Raw genomic sequence first — 23,441 nt, forward strand, 5'->3', positions numbered from 1 at the left:
CCATGGTGGCAACAGACCCTACCCAGGCTTCATTGCTACACCTGCCTGGGAGCTGCTGTAGTGAAACTGCAATTTTAACTCCTCCCCATCCCTTCCACCCTGGCCAGTGCAAGCAGCACAGCTGTGATTGAGGTAGGGATTGAGGTAGGTGGTGTAGTGGTTAAGAGCGGTAGTCTAGTAATCTGGGGAACCGGGTTCGCATCCCCGCTCCTCCACATGCAGCTGCTGGGTAACCTTGGGCCAGTCACACTTCTTTGAAGTCTCTCAGCCTCACTCACCTCACAGAGTGTTTGTTGAGGGGGAGGAAGGGAAAGGAGAATGTTAGCCGCTTTGAGACTCCTTCGGGTAGTGATAAAGCGGGATATCAAATCCAAACTCTTCTTATAATGAATGATTTTAGAGTGTTGTTTGTGCTGTACTTTTGTACTGTTTTATTGTTGTTAGCCGCCCTGAGCCTGGCTTCGGCTGGGGAGGGCGGGATATAAATAAAAATTTATTATTATTATTATTATTGGCCCTACGGCCGCCTCCCGGGGATTCTGGATAGCTCTGTAAGACTTTTAAGGTGCATCATCCTGCCAAGACAATCCATTGTAAAGTTTGTACACTTATATGCCATTAAAATCATCCTTCATCTGGGAATTTGCATCCTCTTTCCAGCTGCTGTTCTAACTATATATTCATATGCAGCCTTCTAGCAGTCTGTTTTCATATGCATCCTTCTAGCAGTCTGTTTTCATATGCATCCTTCTAGCAGTCTGTTTCGCTTTAGCCCTTTGGTTAGGATTAGGGCACAACTGGACAACACATCAGGAGATCTGGGATCCTGGGTCCCAACTTTTTCTTGAAAGGGTCAATGCAGCTGCAGAGTGCCCTGCTTTGAATTGGAATTATGGCATTAGAGAAAGGACTTAACTATTTCCCCCGTGCTTCAACATACTTCTCTCCCCATTTCCCTTGGGCAAAATATGCAGGACCCCATCTCTCCCCAGTGGGGTAAAAGCACCTAAAAGGACAATTTTGAGAGAGGGGAAACTCTTAACTCCTAATCCACCTTTCCTCTACTCATTACAGCCTCCACTTGTTACTTTTCAGGGGAAATCGCATGGTACACTCTGACATGTATAGTTTGACTCAGATGTATTCCCCCAGAGCTTGATTGGCAACAACTCAAGGTATCTCTGAGGCTCTTGTACCTGCTATGATCTGGTCTACTCAGAAAACGCATTACCTAAATACAGTTCAGGAACCTAGAGCTATTTATCTGAAATGTCTTTCACCTGTCACCTCTTGATGTCCAAACAGCTGTTTCAACTATCCTATTTTTAGTGTACCTGTCGAGCAGCCTAGAGGTGTCCTCTAACTGTAATTGCCTCCCTGCTTGTGCAGATATTAGAAATTCAATAATCCAAGAGACAGTTTCCTTATATAGATGCCTGAAGGAGTATGAGGACACATTCTTCTGCATCTCTGTGACAGAGCAAACACTTGTGGAAATATAAATCTTGGTCTAGTGCTATTTAATATACTCGTTAACAAGGGGATAGAAAGTACAGAACTCACATTTGCAAGTAACGCCAAACCGAGAGAGGCTGAAAGTGCTTTGCAGTGACAGGGCCACAAATAAATATTTATCTTGACAAACTGGGGGGGAATTGGCAGAAATAAAAAGGGTTACATTTAATGAGCATAAATACAGTGTTCTGGAGATGGGTAAAAACAAATGCATAATTACTAGCTGGAATATGTCTTCCTAGCAAATAGCAGTGCGGAAATGGCTTCAGGGCAAGGGAGGGGGGTCCTAGCAGAAAAGATGATTGATTAGCTATGTACTGCTGTGCTAATGCCATACTGGGCTCCATGGAAAGGAGCATTATGAGTAAAACAGAGGCAATAATTCTCCCCCACCCCTTTCCCTGGCATTAGGGATGCTTTGTGTGAGTACTATGTCATTTCCAGACTTCAAAAAAGACACATGGAAGCTGGAAATAATCCAGAGCAAAGCAACAGGATTGCTTAGAGGTCTGGAGAACATCCTTTCTAAGAAGACTGAAGGAGTGGAGCTTGTTTAATATGGGGAAGAGAGGACGGGGGTCTTCACATACAGAGCTGCAGTCTGTGGTGTGCTGCCAAAGAACACATTTCTCACCTCACCTGCTGTTTCCAAGAGCGAGCCTTAATTTCTTTCTGTACTGAGACTGGCATTGGACTTTCTCTTCCAAGCCTGTTTACCTATAATTCCGCTGGAATCACCTGTAGTTGCAAAGCGTGAATTTTCGTTTTTTGCTTTAACTTTGTTGTGCTCCACCCTGGCTACTGTGCAGTTGAGAAGTGGCATGCAAATGGAAAAATACATTAAAAACACATACATATATATGGTTGCTTTAAATAGGACAGTAATCAGTTGTTTCTGACACCCCAGTATGGACAAGAGAGTACAGTGGGTTCAAACCATCACCCCAAAGATTTAGCCTGAATGCTACAAACAATGGTTTAATTGTAAGAGTGGGGGCTGATCATATGAAGCCGTGATGGGATTCCACTACTAGGCTTCATATGGAGCAAAATTAAAAGAGCTGGCTGGATCAGGCCAATGGCCGTGTAGTCCCTCATCCTGTTTTCAGGAACCTTTGCCAGGGGAAATGTCCAAGCAAGACCTGAGTACAAGAGCACTCTCCCCTCCTGTTTCCAGCAATTGGTATTTATTATTATTAATAATACTATTTAACTGCCCTTCACCCTAAGGTTCTAAGGTGGGTTACACTATTGAAACACAATATTTAAAACAAATTAAAACAACTTTAGAAAGCATACTGTCCCCGACCATGGAAGCAGAGCATAGCTTCCATCATGGCTAGCCACCATCATTAGACATAAGCAGCATATCTAGGTGCTACTTTCAGCTGTATTTCCATTGGCATCCCTAGGTGGGGTAAGGGGGCAATAATAGCATTAAGTAGGATTCCTGCTTCTGAGAGGCGTGTGTGGATGTAAGGAGGCAGTGGTACCCACCTCATTCCGTGTATGTCACAATCAGTCATGTTTCTATTCCGCTGCAGTTCAGCCTGTGCTAAAACATATGCTGCTCATCTTGCTGTCCTCTATGGTTGAAACTAAGGTAATTTATCACGGAATTAATAACGGAATTGATTTCAGTGCATTTCAATGGAAGGGCAGTGTCAAAAACAATGCAGAAATAACACAATTATTTGCATAATATCTGGGGCGAAAGTCAATGGTAGTGAATACTGCTCATATTCACTTGCATGATTTCTGTTCCTGAACTCCAGACGAACATGAAAATTGCATGCCGGCAAAATGCAAATTGCATGCAGGCAAAATGCAGTATGCAAATTGCAAACTGCAGCAAGCAAAATGCAAATGGCAGCAATTTCCTCCCCCATTTCTCCAGCAAACCTAGAGGGAGTTGGACTTTTTGATTCCTATTTACAGAGCAACCCTAACCACATCTACTCTGATGTAGATCTTAAAGAATTCAATGAGGCTTACTCCCAGGTGGGTAGGGTTAAGATTGCCAGCACTTTCTAGTATGCTAAATGGACCCCTTTTATTCCATGTGTCATGGGAAAAGTTCCCTTCAAATGTTGTTGCAGTTTTGACTCTGTTTTGACTCCGTTTCACTTTAGTTCTCCTGTGTCTATAGGGACTTCTGAGTTTCATCTGAACAGTGCAGAGTAAGTTGCTCATGATATCTGTCAGTGGGTGGTGTTTCTCAACAAGGCCCTGGAGGCCTACAGCTGGTACAAGAATTTTCCAAAGTGCATAACTGAACAGGCCAAAAAAACTATCCCACTTTGGGTCTTGCAGTTCCATTAGAGAACTATTACTTATTCCTCTTGATTTTCAGAATAGAATAGGATACAAATCATGCTACAAAATAGCTTTGGGTTTTCTCATAAAGCAGAAGAGGCATGAGAAGCTGCTGTTTTGTAACATACTGTAATTGGCAACAGAACCAAAACAACATAGGGAAAAAAATGATTAGCACAAAAGGGGAAAGGTGTTAACCATATCATTCAAAAGCAAAAGATACAGAGGTGTGTCTTTGTGGTTTTGGAATGTCATACCTTGCAGTTTAACATGGTTTATACATGATGTTTCAAATGTACACATAAATTGCAGTAGCTGTCAATAATTCATGCTTGTTCTGTATCTGAAAAGGTCATGAAAATTTCAGACGACACATACACCCCCCCCCCCCCAGGTTCAGAGCAAATTAATGAGTCCTGCCCCCTGCAAAAGAAAAAGAAAAACAACAACATTGGCTTCAGGGAAAAGGAATGATTTCTGACATGAACCTTTCATTAAATCTCATAATTGCCAAGTATAATGTACAGCAAATAATCCAGAAGTCAGGGGAAATCTTTAAAATATATTGATCTTTTTTTAGACCTCAGGCTTGTTGGCATAATTCTCCTTCCCTGTGCTGGATCAAAATACTTTCCCCTTTTTCTCCTTTGCATAATCTCATCCGTTTAAAAAAGAAATGATTGGGCTTGCAGCTAACAGGATTATCAGTCTAAAGCTCAGAAAGTGCCTGCTGTGTGGTGTACATAAGTCTTTGGAAATGGATTTTAATGCTTGTTTAATGGTGGCTAAGCATGGATGCATGTGGCTGTTAGGAAATCAATAAAATCTGGAAGATAGTAGTAGGGCTGAGATTTAAGAGATTCCGATTTGCTTCTAAACTTAGCCACTGACATTTATTCCAGCATCCAAAGCACTTGATGACAGCTTCTGGGACATGGGCTCAATTAGGTTTTGGACTTGCAATTCTTGAACACCAGCTCCCAATGTCACATGGCAAGGTGCTTCTTAAATTGAATAGACTTCTAAAAATTAATTATAACATGGCAGTGAGGTTTTGCTGTCCACAAAGAAACAAATGAAAAATGCCACTAGGCCTGTCCAAATTTTCGGGAAGTCCTAAAGTAGCAGTTCTGATCTTGGCCTCTGACACAGTTACATTCGATTCCCCATATTCAAAATAGGAGAAATTAGTGCATACTTTACAGGGATATTGTATGGAGCACTTGTGCAAGAACTTTAGAGTGTTTGGATGGATTTATTTATTTGTATGAACAGGAACAAAAATACTTTGGATCATTCTGTTCAGAAATGTGTGAATGTGTGTACTCTGGCGCCCACTTTAGAAACACGGATAGTGCTCCCTTTTAAACAAGGCATTTTTGAAAGTTGCTGCAGGTGGAACAACAAACAGTGGAACCTCGGTTTTCAAACATAATCCATTCCGAAAACTGTTCGACTTCCGAAATGTTTGAAAACCAAGGATCAATAGGCTGGCCGGAAAGTCAATGGGGGAAAATGTAAAGTGCGCCTTGGAAGCTGTTCGATTTTTGGTGTTTGGGTTCCAAATTGTTTGGTTTCTGAGACTCTCGAAAACTGAGGTTCCAATGTATTGTGAAGCAAGCACAGGATTGCCTTGTAACACAAAAGAGTCGGTGAGATCTGCAGGGGAAAAGTGGTGCTAAAACCATACCTGCTCATTTCCCCCTCTAAATCCCCACAACCATTTTGTTTACCCTTTCCTTCATCCCAGTGAAATCCTTCCTGGAAAAGAACCACGACAACAGTATTCAGAGATGCACCGCCTCTGAGCATGGAAGTGAAGCAGCCATTGATGGACCTATCCTTTGTACATCTAACCATTTTTAAGCCATCAAAGGCACTGGCCAACACTACAGGTGGTTCCATAAGTTTATTACTCATTTTGTGAAGCAGTACTTCTTTTGGCCCATCATGAACAGGGGTGGTCCATCCCATTTCATCACCTGAGGCAAAATGGGAAGGTTCCAGCCTGCATGTTTACTGCCTGCTACACACTGCCTGCCCCTTCGAAGCCCATGCCAAAACCTCACTTACTGGGTCATGCGGCTGTGGCTTCCAGGTTCTGGCAAGATCTTGCAAGAGCCCCTCACCATCTCACAGGACTCTCACAAGATCTTGCCATAACCCAGAAGCCACTGCAGCCACTTCTTGTTTTTCCATTGGTGGGGGAAAGGGATGTCGGAACATGCCTGGGGGGCACACAGAGCCCCCGGAATGAGACAGACATCTCCAGGCATCTCCCTGATGAAGCGCAGCCCAGGACATTCACAAATCAGTCCCGGTGTACACCAGCAACACATATAAAAAGACATGCTCACTCAGCAGAGTATAGCGAAAACGATCGTGGAACATGAGAGTGTGCATTCTAAGTATTTATTAAGCAATGTATACAGGACGAAGTAATCATGGTGTCCTCTCACTTCTTCTCCAAGAGGGAGTAAAGAAGTACAAAAGTACAGTACAGCGGAAGAGAGATTAGACTAACTTCCGTTCTCACACTTTCCAAGTCTAGAAAGTAAACACTAACATGTGATGCAACAATCACACATCCAGCAACGGAGGAATGAAATGCTAACAGGAACATGCTCTTGGATCTGAAGAAGTGTGCATGCACACGAAAGCTCATACCAAGAACTGACTTAGTTGGTCTTTAAGGTGCTACTGGAAGGAATTTTTTTTGTTATGCTCTTGGATGTTCCACTTGGATTCCACTACCTGAGATGGCTGCTTCAATCTGCCTCGTGGCTGGCCCTAGTCAGGAATGTACCTTCAGGCAGTTTAATCAAGGGACACTGAAGTCTCATGTTATAAGTAAGAGAAGGTGAAAAAATGCCTGTCTCATGTTTTTCCACACCAATAGTGACCTTTATAAATCTCTGGCATGCTCCTATCCACCCACACTGTTGTCATTTCTCTAAACCAAAAGGGCACAAAACCAATTGCATTGGCCTTTTCTTGTAGGAAAGGTATCCCAGTGTGGAAAGTCTAATGTGTTTTTGAGGCCTGAAAATTAAACCGATGTTTTCACACTTCCATTTCTTAACCTCATCTTTTTTATATTAACCCCCCCCTAAAAATCTTAAAAATATAACTGTGTTTAGTTTAATTTAGCACATTCTCTTCTGAAGGTAACTGGATCAGTGCATCTGAACATATCTATTGATTTCAGGACAAGAATCTCCCTCAGTTCCAGCTCAGATCTAGTGCTATTGTTTTATTTCTATATTCATATAGCCTATTTGTGCATATCCACGTGTGTTCCAGAAACTGGAAAACGTAATGAGGATGAGGCAATATATTTCAGTATAGAGTGAGAGAAAGGAAACTGAAGGATTCTTTGGCTGTGTGTTTGTGTGTTTATAGCAATTGAAGAACAACTTTAATTTAGATGGCCTTATTCCAGATAGGCACAAGTACAAACATAGAATTGCATCTTTCCCATCTTGTAAATGAAAGCAGGGTTTTCATAAGTTACAAGTTGTGACTGTGGTTGTTGCTTGGTTTAGATTTATTTCCTTGCCACATTCTTTTCACTTTATCTTTGTTCCAGGACCGCAACACATTCTTATCTCAATGACAAACAGGTCGCGAAAGATGCATGTCACAATCCGAAGTGATACTCAGAATGACAATTAAATTCCTCTCCTCTCTTGGTACCTATGCATGCATGAGTACCTGAGGGATTTCTGCATTTCCATTTGATGGCCTAGCCATTACATGGTGTTTATTTTAGAATGGATGCTTGGAAGCTGCTGATTTTGTCAGCTACATAAAGATTCTACACCCAGCAAACTTAAAACAGAGCAGAGACATGTCTAAACAAAACATGCACTCATCTATGGGAGGGAGGGTGTCTTAAGGTGCATTTTTATAGATATGCAGTATGCACCTAGACAGGATCTTAAAAAGTAGAGACAGCACCTTGCCAACAAAGGTCCGTGTAGTAAAAGCTATGGTTTTCCCAGTAGTGATGTATGGAAGTGAGAGCTGGACCATAAAGAAGGCTGATTGCCGAAGAATTGGTGCTTTTGAATTATGGTGCTGGAGGAGACCCTTGAGAGTCCCATGGACTGCAAGAAGATCAAACCTCTCCATTCTGAAGGAAATCAGCCCTGAGTGCTCACTGGAAGGAGCTGAGGCTCCAATACCGTGGCCACCTCATGAGAAGAGAAGACTCCCTGGAAAAGACCCTGATGTTGGGAAAGATGGAGGGCACAAGGAGAAGGGGATGACAGAGGATGAGATGCTTGGGCAGTGTTCTCGAAGCTACCAGCATGAGTTTGACCAAACTGCGGGAGGTGTGCACCCCTGGTGTCCATGGGGTCACGAATAGTCGGACTCGACTAAACGACTAAACGACAACAACAACAAAGTATGCACCTTAAGACAATCCCCCATGCCCAATGACTGCAATTATTCTTTAAAAATACGTCAGCTTTGTTTCAAGTTCTCTTAAAGTGGGTGTAGAATTTTTATGCAGCTGACATAATGTGTTTCTAGGGTGGTCCTACTCTATGGCGGAAAATCTTCTATATAGGATTCTAAACATACTGATTATTCCCAACCATAGTTTTGTTTTGTTTTTTAAAAAGTTGCTCGGGACACTAATGTTAAAAAGCCTTGTTTCTGCCATGGGGTGACATTGCCATTTAAACTTTGATATTTCATTTTCTTTTCATTTCACTTTTAATTTGTATACTGGTTTTTTATATTACTATGGTTTATAAGGTGCTTTACAAGCTGAAGAAGCAAAAACAACAACAAAAAACAGCAGAGCTCATACATGTAAGAACAGTCTGATCCAATACAAAACAGTCACAATAACTTTAAAATAAACATCTTACACCAAATAAAACAAAATTCAATAATCCGTTAGAATAAAATAGTAAGCAGTAAAATTAAATATCAGAAAATAATGATTAAACAGTTTACACTTATCAATCACAATAAACCTCTGCTTCTTGAGCTTTGGATTTTATGAGCAATCTTGCTCTGAAAATCAATACTTGGTGACCTGTTGTGGCCTAGAGGTAAACTGCTTAGGCCTTGTAGTGATTAATTAAGAAAAGGGCACAGTGGGGTTTATATAAGTTGTGTGTGCATGTGTGTGACTCACTTCAGTGTTTGGCAACTGCAGGCAGAAGATGAGCACGTACAAACAGTTTGAGTTGCAGCAGGAGGGCTTGGGAACTTTCTGCACAGTGGGCTAGGGATCTCAAGCTGTTACAGGAAATTGCTAATTATGGTTTAAATAATCCTTCATTGTATGCTGCGATGGTCTAGGGCCACGTGGCACTAATCATTTTGCCAGGCTCTTTTCATGTCTGAAGATGCCAGCTTGGTGCCTGCATGAAAGTGCAGCATGTTGTGTGTTGGATGCCGGGCTTTTGGTGTGGCCTTGTTTCCTACATAGTCAACGTTACTTGCTTAATTCTGCTAAACATGTTTTGGGCAACCAGTGAAAATGACTGTCTAAATGTTTGTTCTTGCTACTTGTGTGCTCTCCTTGCTCCGCCTAGGAACACGACCTAGTTATTTGCTTGACTGCATTAAGGAGAGCTACATATTATTATTATTTTTACCATTATCCTTGATGTTGGGGTTGGGGAACATCAAGGGTTGGCGTGTTTGGGCATCTATATTTTTTAAAAAATAAATTTTATTTTAAATGCAAAATTACAAACATTGAATCCAAAATAAAACTATACAAACAAGAAAGAAAAACAGAACACAAAAAGCAAAAAAGCACACATCTACAAATAAAACCATATCTTCATTCTAATCTACTCATTACATACATATACACATATTGACTTCCTTCCTTTGTTCTAAGACCTCAAAAAATTTACTCTTTCTAAATTGTTGTATCTAATGTAGATTACTTCTGTCTTTATACTTTTTACACCATTTTTCTTTTTCTTTAACTCTGAAAGCATCATTCATTACATACCGATATGCTTACTCCAGAACAATGTTTTTTTCATATACAGTACTCTTTAGCACATCCCCATTCTTTTAATAATTTCTGGTCCGGTTGTCCCCTTATGAATGCTGTGAGTCTTGCCAGATTTATATATTCACAAAATTTAATTTGCCATTCTTTCATTGATGGAATTTTCCCCCCTTTCCAATTTTTTGCTATAAGCATCCTGGCAGCTGTTGTTGCATAAAGGAATATTTTCCTATGATTGTCAGGAATATCGTTTGTGATTATACCTAAAAGGAATGCCTCTGGTTTTTTACTGAAAGATACTTTAAACATCTTTTTGATTTCTTCATATATTTCATGCCAAAATTGTTTAATAGGTCGGCATTCGTGTTTGGGCATCTATTAAGGGGCCCCTCCGACAAGAGTCCTCTGTACCTCTTCTTATGACCTATACTTCCTCTTCAGCTTGTTGACCCGCCTTGTGCACTCACCCAGGAAACAATGGCAGTGTAAAGGCAGAACAGTCAATGTCACTGCCTTTATGCTTGTGGTTTTTTTTCCTGGTAGCCAAAATGGTGGTAGCAAATGATGGAAATAAAGAGAGGAGCAAGTCGTGATAAGGACAGTGAGGAGGTGATGTTGGTTGGTCTGCGGAGGGTGTCTTGCTGAAGGTCTCTACTCCACTCTAGCCAGTGTGGTGTAGTGGTTAAGAGCAGTAGATTTGTAATCTGGTGAACCGGGTTCGCTTCCCCGCTCCTCCACATGCAGCTGTTGGGTGACCTTGGGCTAGTCACGCTTCTTTGAAGTCTCTCAGCCCCACTCACCTCACAGAGTGTCTGTTGTGGGGGAGGAAGGGAAAGGAGAATGTTAGCTGCTTTGAGACTCCTTCGGGTAGTGATAAAGCGGGATATCAAATCCAAACTCCTCCTCCTCCTCCTCCTCTTCTTCTACTATACCTGGACCCAACTCTGCTTGATATGCTGGCTTTTAACATGAAGGGATTTTATCTCAGGCCCAACTTGTAGTGTACATTTAAAGGTCGGTGGTTTGAATCCCCGTGACGGGGTGAGCTCCTGTTGCTCGGTCCCTGCTCCTGCCAACCTAGCAGTTCGAAAGCATGTCAAAAGTGCAAGTAGATAAATAGGTACCACTCCGGCGGGAAGGTAAGCGCCGTTTCCGTGTGTCGGCCACAACTGGACCTAATGGTCAGGGGTCCTTTTACCTTTACCTAATACTACTTTAAAACAGACATAAATCTATTGTTTGACTGGCTTAATGAACAAACCTATTAACATGACAAAAGGTGTTGATTGGCCATTAGGGAGAGGAATTATTTAGCCTGGAGAGTGAGACGTCACCAAGGTAATAGGGTTTGTGTTTAAGGGGACAGGAAAAGAGAGTTTTCAAGGGAAGGAGAAGGGACAAGAAGAGCTGAGATCCATCTTGGGAGGGGGCTGGCTGCAGGCTGCTTCTGCTTCTACCTCTTGAAATGTTGATGCCGTAAGATTTGAATTCCCTCCATTAAGGCTGAAGGTGTAAATAGGTGAATAAACCATATTTCTTAAAGCACAACAGTCTCCGCTGTGTCTTCCTTTCTCCAAAGGGACACAGACCCTGTGTGGGTGCCTGGGACCCCATGGGCTCTTGCTACTGCTCAGCAGAGAGAGGGGCAGGCACCTGATTTTGGAACAGTATCCTGGGAACTAGTTTGTTAAAGGTGCTGAGAGTTGTACTGGGCCAACTCATCCCGGTGGAAAGGGTATGAATAATAATAATAATAATAATAATAATAATAATATTGCTTTCCCCCATCACAGAGCAACAATTCCCAGAGTTACCTGGGAAAAGGGATTGACTGCTAAGCCGCTCTGAGAATTGCATCTGTGAGGGGAATGTTCTCCTTTGTTGTGCTGATTACTAATTTGCCTACCATATTTCATGATGATATACCGCTATTTCTTTCCCATAATGGAAAGTCCTATGTAAAAGAATAATGGAGCATCTTACGTTACAGCACAGAATGTTGCCAATGCATATCCTGTCACTTTGAGGCTGCTGTCGAAAAAGTGATGAGCTGCCTGGCTAATGCATCTTGGGCAAAAACTGAAAATCATTGTGAATTCCTTAGTGACTGATAACATAGCTCGTAAGAGAGTAAGTCCACTAAGCAGTTGGTATATGACTGACTGCTTTCCACAAACTATCTCTTTGCGATTTGTGGCGTAGGCTCTAATCCATTACAGTAAAACAGCAATTGCTTTCATTTTGTGTCTCCTAAAGATTAATAGCTGAAGCCTTGCCAGTGAGTCATATGGTTACCTGTATCCTCGGTAACCCCTCTCTGTTTAGCTAGTCTAAGTCTGATTGAAGGGGATTATGAAAGGAAATAAATTTATATAGGCTCTCTGCAAGGATGTGGGTGTGGGTGCTTTCTATTTATATTGCACACACAAAGAGAGGGTTATGCACAAACGTAAACACAAGCCATGGATTTGGGAGGGAGCAAATGCTGTTTGGACTCATTCCACATCGAAGGCAGAGCCATCCAGTTCCCAGGAGACCAATTTAAAGGAATCCAAAGCAGAGGGGATCACAAGATGAGAGTTGGGTATAATGCAGTAAAAAAAAAATATGAATATAGACCAAGGTAAGAAAGCTGTACATGACCAGGAAGGTAGACTAGCATGTTGTATCTCTCCTTTCACTCGTTTATTCTGAAATGCACAGCCACATTGCAACAGTACTTCAGAGCAGCAATGCAAAACAACAGCATAACCATACACAAAGAAATGCTGTGATATGTAAACTTCATAGTTCTTAAAACTAATGTCAGAGCAGCATAGCAGTGAATGGAATAGCAGCAATTAGAACATTGGCTTGGGTTTCCAAATACCTGCCTATTTTTAAAAAAACACATTTTGGAGGAGGAGGAAAATAGATTGGTGAACAACTCTGATTAGGGAATAGCATCAGGAAGGATATGAAGAAAACCCTGTCCCTTATTTCTGTCAAGCTAATTTCATTAGGTCCAGTCATGACTGACTCTGGGGTTGCGGCGCTCATCTCGCTTTATTGGCCGAAGGAGCTGACGTACAGCTTCCGGGTCATGTGGCCAACATGACTAAGTCACTTCTGGCGAACCAGAGCAGTGCACGGAAACGCCGTTTACCTTCCCGCCGGAGCGGTACCTATTTATCTATTTGCACTTTGACGTGCTTTTGAACTGCTAGGTTGGCAGGAGCAGGGACTGAGCAACAGGAGCTCACCCTGTCACGGGGATTCGAACCGCCGACCTTCTGATCAGCAAGTGCTAGGCTCTGTGGTTTAACCCTAGGCGCCACCCGCATCCCTTTTTTTCATAAGGTACCTTGGCCAAATCTATGTAGGGCTGGCATGCTTATTATCTCTCATACTGGGGCTGCAGACAGGATGGGTATTTGGAAAACTCCACTGGCTCAAAGAGCCTTCCATCAACGCAAAGGACACCAGTGGATGAAACCCTTTAAGTTGCGAATGTATCTTTTGCAGAAAGTCTCATTTCATTGTGGGTTTTGTAGTGAAGCTTTCTGCTTCCAGTTCCAGTGGGAGGTTTAACAAGTAGGAGACCAGGAGCAGTGAATGTGCCTTGGAAAGCTTTTCATTGTTTCTAAACAAGGCAATTAAAAACCTTTCATTTGGCATTAAGAGTTGGCATGTCCCACTGTGTGTCAACTTACAGCATTTTTTTAAAAAATATTTTTATTAAGGATTTTCTTGTTTTACAGAAGTGTAGTGCCTCGTATTTTTCTTCTTCTTCTTCTTCTTCTTCTTCTTCTTCTTCTTCTTCTTCTTCTTCTTCTTCCATGTAACGTTTTTACAAATCCGTTTCATTTGTTGAGGCATTAGGGGGAGAAGAAAACAGAAAGAAAAAAGAAAGGGGCGGTGGGGAGAGGGAGGATGGATGGGGGTGGGGTCGTCACCACAGCCAATCACAAGCAAACAATCACACCCTAAGCCAACCCCAACCTCTCTCACCACCAAAGGAACACAAGTGAACAACACAAGCAACGCTGACACCAAACTCTACATACATTAAACATAATAGAAACTTACAGCATTTGACGGTTGATCTCTTAGATTTTGAAAGAGAGTAAATGTCTGGTACTTGGAAGAAGGGAATGCTCTGTTCCTTCCTCATTACTCTGAGCTCCCAAATGACTCTTGTTATAAGGGATATCCAATATTGGAAAATTATTATCTAAGGGCTCATTCACACTGGAGTTGAATTCGGATTTGAAGCTACCTCTGTCACCCTCTCATTTTTGTGGTGTCCACACAACATCCTCATCTAGTGGCAGCCTTCACTTTACCCACCATAATTAATATTCTTCCCTATCTACAGATAATCAGATACAAGAAGAAAATTCAGTATAAAGCCACATGCTATCTGACTATGGACATACTGAAGCACATTGAGTGGGCAGGTTGGGTTTTTGTGTTTTGATTTTGACATGTAGTGACATCTTGTTTTGAAAAAAATCAGAGGAAAGAATGCAGCCCATCTTTTCCCACCAGTTGCTGCTAAAGGCACATTTGCAATACTTTTTTATTTTTTTAGACAGATCTTTTTCACAGAACTGCTCATGCACAAAGGTAAAAGGTAAAGGTAAAGGTACCCCTGCCCATACGGGCCAGTCTTGACAGACTCTGGGGTTGTGCGCCCATCTCACTCAAGAGGCCAGGGGCCAGCGCTGTCCGGAGACACTTCCGGGTCACGTGGCCAGCGTGACATTGCTGCTCTGGCGAGCCAGAGCCGCACACGGAAACGCCGTTTACCTTCCCGCTAGTAAGCGGTCCCTATTTATCTACTTGCACCCGGAGGTGCTTTCGAACTGCTAGGTTGGCAGGCGCTGGGACCGAGCAGTGGGAGCGCACCCCGCCGCAGGGATTCGAACCGCCGACCTTTCGATCGGCAAGTCCTAGGCTCTGAGGCTTTAACCCACAGCGCCACCTGCTGCATTAAAAATAGAAATTTAGGTTGTAGATACAACAGGCAGGAAAGGAAAATGCATGGAAAGGAAGCAGCAGCTTCATGCAAGTGACTCCAAATACTTTCCTGGCTTAGAGTGGTCCACACTTTATTATCATTTTTGACCACTCTCTTGTGCAAAATAATGTCAAAAAAGTATGATTTTTTTTAAAAAAAATAACATGTTTTGGGGTTGTTTTTAAGGCGCCCGTGTACAGGTAAACAAATATACCTGCACATCTGTGCAATGGACTTCAGGTTTCCTAGTTTGGACATACTTTTTTCAAATGATATTTTTATTGCATTCCTGCATTGGATGGGATGACCCTTGGGATCTCTTCATCTCTACAGTTCTATGATTCTATACTATTTTGTGCAAATCTGTAACTTGTGTTAGAAAAAAAGGGATATATCACAAATATTCACTTAGAGTGATACCTCTGGTTATGAACTTAATTCGTTCCGGAGGTCCGTTCTTAACCTGAAACCATTCTTAACCTGAGGTACCACTTTAGCTAATGGGGCCTCCTGCTGCCGCCACACCTTCGCCACACGATTTCTGTTCTCATCCTGAGGTAAAGTTCTTTACCCAAGGTACTACTTCCAGGTTAGCGGAGTCTGTAACCCAAAGTGTTTGTAACCCAAGGTGTTTGTAACCTGAGGTACCACTGTACATGCGCACAACAGCCCTCATGTTTCCAGAAATTATGGTGGGTACTAATTGAGGGGAAGGGCCTACATCCCACAGCTCAAATACATCCCATCAAGCACTTGCCACTTGGTTGGATGGGAAACATTGAGATAGATTTATGAAGGTACAAACTGGAAGTGCTCACAAATCATGTCCTCCCTAAAAGAGGGCACGTGTTGCGGTGAGACCTGGAGACTGACCTCCTGGTTATGGGTGGGTCTACTGGATAGCCACAACACCCAATTGGTAGGTCCCTCGTTGCTGGGTGTAATCTGGCCAATGGGTGCAGAGTAAACGGATCCAGAGACCTATATAAACCCATGCACGTGTCCCAGAGCTTCCTCTTTTGGCTCGTGCATCGGAACACCCGCCCACCTCTCCCTACTTTTAGGGCATTTTGCGATTGACCTTGCTATGCCGTCATGTGTCATCTGTCGTTGGGACAGGGGCATGGCAGGAATTTTCCCACTTGGCTGATTGGCTGTTGCCATTTGGTTTTCGCCTGCCGCGTAGCAAACCCTCATAACTTGTAAGGTTGCAGATAGGCACTGGTTCATGTGATAGGGATGGGAGAACGGTCTCGCCATCCCTATGTGAAGGGTATGCCGTTAAAGGAATCCAGGGACTCAACATGGTTTGGTCAACCCCTGAAAGGGGGTTGTGCCAGTGCCTGAGTCCAGGGAAGCATCTGGGGAGTGAACATAGTCTGTTCCCAGGCTTTTCACTTGCCTCAGGTGTTCACCCTTGGCTGACCTATGTTGGAGCGCTGGGTCAGTGCTACCTGCAAGGGTGCAGGGAACTAGTCGAACCAGAGGCTATGCAACCACTCACTTTTCTGTAATCAATAAAGTTGTGGCTAAATTCTGCCAAAAACCAAAACTAAAATTTCAGTCAAATGCATCTTTATTTAAGGGGGGGGGTGTCTCTGGGTCTGAACATGCAAATACACACAGGGAAACAGGAATCCAGGTGCACATGAAAGCCCTAGTGTGGAAGAAAAGGCCTAAATGGTGAGCTATTGAGCATGATGCTCTATTCCTTCCCTATGAGCAATAGCTATCTCTTCCAACCAGACTAAAGTCCCCTATTGGCTCTGCTGACTCTAGCATTCAGTGTATGAAAGGTTGCTTCAACCAGCTAGCAGTTGAATCCCTTAATACTAGCAGTGACACTGAGAAAAATGCAAATTGAAGCTGTTTACACCCTATTTTTTATAAACACATTCAAAGCACATTCTTTCCCTCCAAAGAATTCCAGTTGATGGGAATTCCAACTCTGTGAGGGGTAGACTGCAGGGCCCGGAATTCTTTGAGGGAATAAATGTTTGCTTCAAACGTTCTTTAAAGGTATTGTGTGTATGAAGCCCCAGTAGCACAAAACCCCATGGCGAAAAGGAACTATTGCTCAAAATTACATATACAGCAGTTAATTACCTCCTAAATTCACATTATCACAGCCTCTTTAATAGCCCCTGGCAAGAAGTTTTTAAAAAGACAGTTTTTTGTAATAAAGAGGATACATAAAACTTACGGTACGTGACCATGATTGTTCTTTTTATAGAAATATAAAATACACTGAGATGTTATACATCAGTGATCATCACCAAACTACCATCACACTATAAAATTGATATGCTTTTGGCATTTCATGGTTTATTTCATGTGTCTTTATTTTTGTTTTGTTTCGCTAAAAGCTTAAAAACCTTCAGCAAAATGAAATGCTTCAATACAGTGTTTCCATTACTGAATGGAATGAAATCTGCAGTGATGACAACTGCCTTTGTCTTGGTTTGATAGGTCTGTTTGCCCTTTTTGGGCACATGGTTTTGCAGGCAGGCCCCAGGCCTCCTCTGGAAACCGGCCTATTGCAGAGGGCATTCCCTGGGCGTGGGACCATCTGACCCGTAGCAGCGCATGATCCCGTGCCCAGGGCAAGGTTGAATAACTGGCCTGCTGAGCCTTTTGGCCTCTTGTATGCTGTGCCGGTTGTCTCACCCACCCTCCCTCAGATTAAGGTTATTTGCGGATGGTACAACCTTGCTATGGACATTGTTGGTCGCCCGATTGAGGGATTGCAACAAACAACACAAGCAACACGAAGACCAGTATACTAGATAGCACTGCAATTCTTATTGCATAATATACATAATTTAGTACAACAACAACAAAAAACAAAATGTGTGCACTTGTAAATTCTCTAATATATTTGAAATCAAATGAACACACGTCTGTCAATCTTTGAAAGTCCGTAGAAGTATAATAAGCCTATAGTTAAAACAAAGTAATAGATGCTATCCTGTGGGCTAAGCGGTAACACTTTTTAGGCGTTCATGGTGCCAAAGTAGTGAGTGAATAACAACATAGGACAGTGATCCCGAATAATCTTACTGTTTCGCTGGACTCTTCTTCAGCACAACCCATAGATTAGAAAAACACACAAGGAGCAGTGGTCATAAGGATATGACCATATCCATGTTACATTACTTTGTTTCAACTATAGACTTATTATACTTCTACGGACTTTCAAAGATTGACAGACGTGTGTTCATTTGATTTCAAATATATTAGAGAATTTACAAGTGTACACATTTTGTTTTTGTTGTACTAAATTATGTATATTATGCAATAAGCATTGCAGTGCTATCTAGTATACTGGTCTTCGTGTTGCTTGTGTTGTTTGTTGTGTCAAGTTTGCAACACAGGGGTTTGTTTTTCTGGATTGAGGGACTGGGCAGGAATTTTTCCCATCTGGCAAATTAGCACTGCCATTTGGGTTTTCGCATACCTCATAGCAATCATCACAACTTTGCAAGGTGCACAGGCATTGGGTAAGCCTAGTCTTGGTTGCTTGCAGCCTCTGCCTGCCCCACCACGGGTAAGGGTATCCTGTTAAAAGGATCCGGGAGTAGCAGCTCCTGTCCAATGCCCAGATGGGGGCTAGCTCCATACCACTCCTCCAACGGGGACGGCCTAGGGGATGCCCCGATTTGATGTAGGTCATAGGGTTTGTCCCCCCCCCACTGGTTTCACCTTTAGAAAGACTCCCAGTGGACAGGTGGGTGTGACATATACAGTTGCTTACCTCAACGCTTATGGCCAAACCTTCACATCTGTAACCAATAAAGTTGTGGCCTTATTTGATCCCAAACTAATATACTAATATGCCGTGTATTGTCTAGTTATTTGCCCCATAGGGTACAGAGTGGTCACGGGGCCTCACCACACAACATATTGCCTGCAAAAGATACATTGCTTTTTTCCTACCGTATTAACTCTGCTGTCCTCATCCTGTTCTGATACATCTCTCGGGACGATTTCAAATGGCTTTCTGACTCTGGAGACTTACTGATTATTCTCTTGACAGTGCAAGGCTTTATGTAGCTTTCACACAAGGGGAAAAAAACAATTTCCCCTGTTAATAAGCTTTTTGAGAAGGGGCATTGTGTCTCCTCCATGGGGACATCGTGTGTACTGACTCTACCTTGGTATATGTGTGCTTGCTTAGGGGAACTAGCTGAGCACTTGCAAGCCAGAAATATTTATTGCCAAACCACATGTAACCTTAGCTGCATAGTTCCGCCTGTTTCTTCCCTCCCCCCCCCCCCAACTTACAAGGGCAAGGGCCCCCAGTTTGGATCAGGCACCTATTATATTTGCTAGGTTTTTAACCCTCAGGCCCTGATGTGGCCCCATCCTGGACCCCATTGAAAGGGACCCTTTTTTTGCGATGCAAATTGCAGGCAAGACAGGAATCTGGATTGGGACCACTGCAGAGGGGTGTGTAGCTTAAGGCCCCTTTACCAGCAACCCAATGTTAGGGTCCTGATCTGAATCAGAGCCCCACACTGGCCATGTGTGAAATTTAAAAACCTCTGAGCTCAAGAGAAAACTATGCAGTTAAAGTGTGTAGCCTGGCTGTCAGAATGCCAAGCAATATGAGCACCTGTAAAGATGGTGGCCAGGTGGCAGACAGGACTGGCCTCCTGCACTTTTAGTAGTGCATTTCGGCAAGGCATCATTTGCATGACAAGCTATACCCGCTGCAAGTGATACTTGCTGAAATTCTTTCTTCTACACATGCATTAATGGGGTTGGGAACCTGTAATCATCTGCAACTAGCCACCCTACTCGCAAACCAGACAGACTTTAAGTGGAGCTCCATACAGAAGTCAGCCATTTCTTCCACATCCTCAAAACTGTATATAATCATTTGCTTTTAAGGAAAGAAGTACATATACCTTAATTATTTTTTTAAGAAAAGAAAAAAATGACTGTGAAATGTCTCTGTGCCTTTAAATTACACTGGGGTACTTGCTATCATAGACCATTTTAGTACCTGGAGTATCTGTTTGCCAGCTTTCCTCCTCCTCCTCCTCTTCCTCCTTTTGCTTATAATTTTAATTAAATTTTCTGTTTTGCAATTTAAAGTATTCCTTTTCACATCCTTAAAATATCAATGACTTCCCATTTTCTCTTTCCATGGTTCATTTTACATATCATAAATCCCTGCATATTTTACAGAAACTATACCATTCAGTAGTCCATTATTACATCCATCATAGCTTAATTACACTGTTGAATTTACATTAATGCTGCTGGCGTTTTCAGCTGTACACAGTTCTTACCCATATATTCAATAAAGATTTTCCAATCTTCTCTAAACATACATTCTTCTTGTTCTCTTATTCTGTATGTTAAGTCTGCAAGCTGCACATATTCTGTCAACTTCAGTTGCCATTCTTTTTTGGTTGTGACCTCACTCGCTTTCCAATTTTGGCTTAACAAAACATGGGCCGCAGTAGTGGCATACATAAATACCTTTTTTGACACCTGGGAATTTCAGTCTGAATTATCCCCAACAGAAAGGACTTGGGAGGGGTGTGTGTTGGAAAGTACTTTTAAACATTTTTTTCAATTCATTATGGATCATTTCCCAGGGCTCTTTTACCCTTTTACAAGTCCAACACATCTGAAAGAACATTCCTTCTATCTCTTTGCATCTCCAGCACTTAACTGATTCAGTCTTATACATCTTAGCAAGCCTAGGTAAAGGTAAAGGGTAAAGGGACCCCTGACCATTAGATCCAGTCGTGGCTGACTCTGGGGTTGCGGTGCTCATCTTGCTTTATTGGCCGAGGGACCTGGCACACAGCTTCCAGGTCATGCGGCCAGCATGACTAAGCCACTTCTGGCGAACCAGAGCAGCGCAAGGAAACGCCGTTTACCTTCCCGCCGGAGCAGTACCTATTTATCTACTTGCACTTTGATGTGCTTTCGAACTGCTAGGTTGGCAGGAGCTGGGACCGAGCAACAGGAGCTCACCCCGTCGCGCGGATTCGAACTGCCAACCTTCTGATCAGCAAGTCCTAGGCTCTGTGGTTTAACCCACAGCACTACCCACGCCCCACCTTAGCAAGCCTACTCTGAGTTAAATACCAGGTGTTTGTCAGCTCTCTTCTTTGCTTGCTGCTTCTCTGCCCACATGTTGCTGCTCAATTCAGTGTGGCCATTTTGTGCACCCATGGCTACTGTCCACCTCAGTCAGAGACGGAGGCTGTGCCTACAGCATCCTGTATGTGCTCACTGCTCTTAAGAAGGAGGCTGTACTCACCAGACTCTTGCTTCTACCTGCCTCCATGAAAGAGGAAGAGTTGTGCATCCACCAGTTGTCTGACCAATGTGTTCCCAAGCTGCCCACTTGAAGGAGAGACTCTGGCCATTGTGACCTCAATCTGATGCTTTGTATCTGAAGAAAAGTGACTGGCCATTATGACCTCATTCTGATGCTACTTCATTGAAGGACAGTGAAATTTCCCAGCATACCCTTTCATTGGTGCTGTCCCCTTAAAGCTGGGGAGAGACTGCCATGCCCACACTGTCAACAAATACAAGTGTTCTTGTATCCCAGACCAGACAGGGTGTTTTAAAACTCTCTTTCTTGTTCTTCCGTTGTCTCAAATTTAAGTTGTCCCATTCTCAGGCAGTGTCAAGGTGTCAGTTTTGACAAAGATCCTGCAGAAAAGAAGAGGACATATCCCAAGGGTACTTGAAATATATAACCTACTTTGTGTCTTTTTAATGTTTTTATTAAAAGAATTTCCACAAGAAACAAAAGATTTTTAAAGTCATATTGAGTGAGGAGAATGGCCCCATCTTCTTGTTCTTTCCCCCAAGTCGTTCATGTCTAACTTCTGTCCGTCAAGAGATCTAGGCACATGGTGGAGAATAATGCATTCCTTTGCCCTCTTGGTTAATACATGCTGATAAATCTACCACACATTAACTTGCCTGACCCCTTTTTTTGAACCAATTAATTATATTGTCCTTCACAAAACCCAGGAGGGGCAAGTTCCACAGTTCCACCTCCCTTCACATGGCCTCTAGGCTTTGAACATGTTTTTTGTTTCCTTTACACCTTCTTCCTAATTTGTACGTCCTGTCATTTGTAACATCCTTCTCTCTATATAAAAAAATCTGAATTTTCCCTCTTCAGGTGAAAGAAATTATGAAAAGGCAAATTACTAGAGTGGTGTAGAGCTTCAGGAGGTAGATTAGCACATTGATTTTACTGTAGCATTAGGCAAAAGGGAGACAGTGAGCTTAATTCTTGCTTTTCATGCTTATATCTTGGAGTAGAATGTGCTAATAGCTTCCAATGATTTCTTAACTTGGGCGTATGTGTGTATGTAGAGTTGTTGAGGCCCAACTAGATGATGTGGAGGCTTTCTGACTGCTTTTATTTTCACTTTAACATAGCCAGGAGAGACTCCAAATTTGATCACAGTTGAAAGGCTGAAGAGGATGCTAAATCCTTTCCACACAGGCTGTTTTGCCACTCATAATTTCTGCATATTGGGCAATTAGGACTCTCTTCTCAACTTAAGATGTATCACAACTAGCCAGTGATTCAGACCGCCTTGAAAACAGTGAGTCAGGCCTCAAAAGAATCTACCCTGAGCTGCCATTCTGGGATGAGTCGAGGACAGGGGTGTAGTCTAACATGGGCAAGCTCAAATTCCAAGATCCGAGGGTCAAGAGGCAGGTGAATACATGGAGAAAGTTTCTGAGTGGGCAAACAGAGGAACCAGAGGCAAGGACATTGTCAAAGTCGGCCAGGGGTCAATATCTGAGTCAGCAGTATCATTTGCAGGAGGCATGAAAATAGACAACCCATTGGCATTCTGACGTGCCTCTGCAGGCCATATGGCCAAGTTAAGAGGTCCCTGTGGTCTTCAAGCATCTTCGAGGCATGAGTGAGACCATTTTCAAAGTTTAAAATGGGGGAAAGTCTTTTCCAAACCCTCCTCAAATACATCATGGAAATTTCTGGAACATCCACCTTTTCATAGGGGTGAATTGTCCCTCAGAATGAGGGGTTTCTATCCAACATTATTCTGTTTCCAGTATTGACTCATGAATACATTCAGTTTTGTTTAAATCTGCATCAGAATTTGCATTTAAATTGTATGTGTGTATATATTTGCAATTTATTTTCTTTTGAAATGTGTTATCCTCAAATTTATTTCCTTTCAAAATAGCACACTTGTTCACATATTTTATGCACTTTTGAACCATCAAAATGATTGGGGACTGCAAAAGCCGGTGCATAATGAGGTGCCAATCTACAGATTAGTGCAAACGAGGTCAGTTTATACTGGAATTATAAAAGATCAGATTCTTAAAGTATGCCTACATGGAGCCACCATTTTAAAGGAAGGTATCCACAGTGCTCTGCCCAATGGCACCTTATCATTGTAAGGTGCTTTTTGGCAAACGAAGGGTTGTATGTGAGCACTGCTCCTGGAGTAAATTTCACACTTTCTGAATTGTCACCTCCAGTTCCAACTCCCCCCCCCCCCAATTTACCCACATTTTTATGTTGGAGCTTACTTCATGCAGCCATCTTTTTGAAAACGGATTTGCTGAAGTGATGTGAGCTTTTTT

The 23,441-nt window shown here is 42.5% G+C and overlaps 1 protein-coding gene and 2 long non-coding RNA genes across 5 annotated transcripts in view; 2 read left to right on the forward strand and 1 right to left on the reverse strand.

The window, feature by feature from the left end:
• PLCB1 (phospholipase C beta 1) overlaps positions 1–23,441 on the forward strand; it is a 460,081-nt gene that overhangs the window by 402,992 nt on the left and 33,648 nt on the right. The window lies entirely within an intron of this gene.
• Positions 607–5,009, forward strand: LOC310840851. The gene is made up of 2 exons (XR_014562207.1): positions 607–704; positions 755–5,009. It is a non-coding gene; the product is annotated as an uncharacterized lncRNA (long non-coding RNA).
• LOC310840746 lies at positions 742–21,518 on the reverse strand. The gene is made up of 3 exons (XR_014562082.1): positions 21,109–21,518; positions 4,089–4,254; positions 742–3,113 (listed from the first exon to the last, which is right to left on the reverse strand). It is a non-coding gene; the product is annotated as an uncharacterized lncRNA (long non-coding RNA).

This window comes from Podarcis gaigeae, assembly GCF_964106915.1.
Source record: "Podarcis gaigeae genome assembly, chromosome: 3".
NCBI lineage: Eukaryota > Metazoa > Chordata > Lepidosauria > Squamata > Lacertidae > Podarcis > Podarcis gaigeae.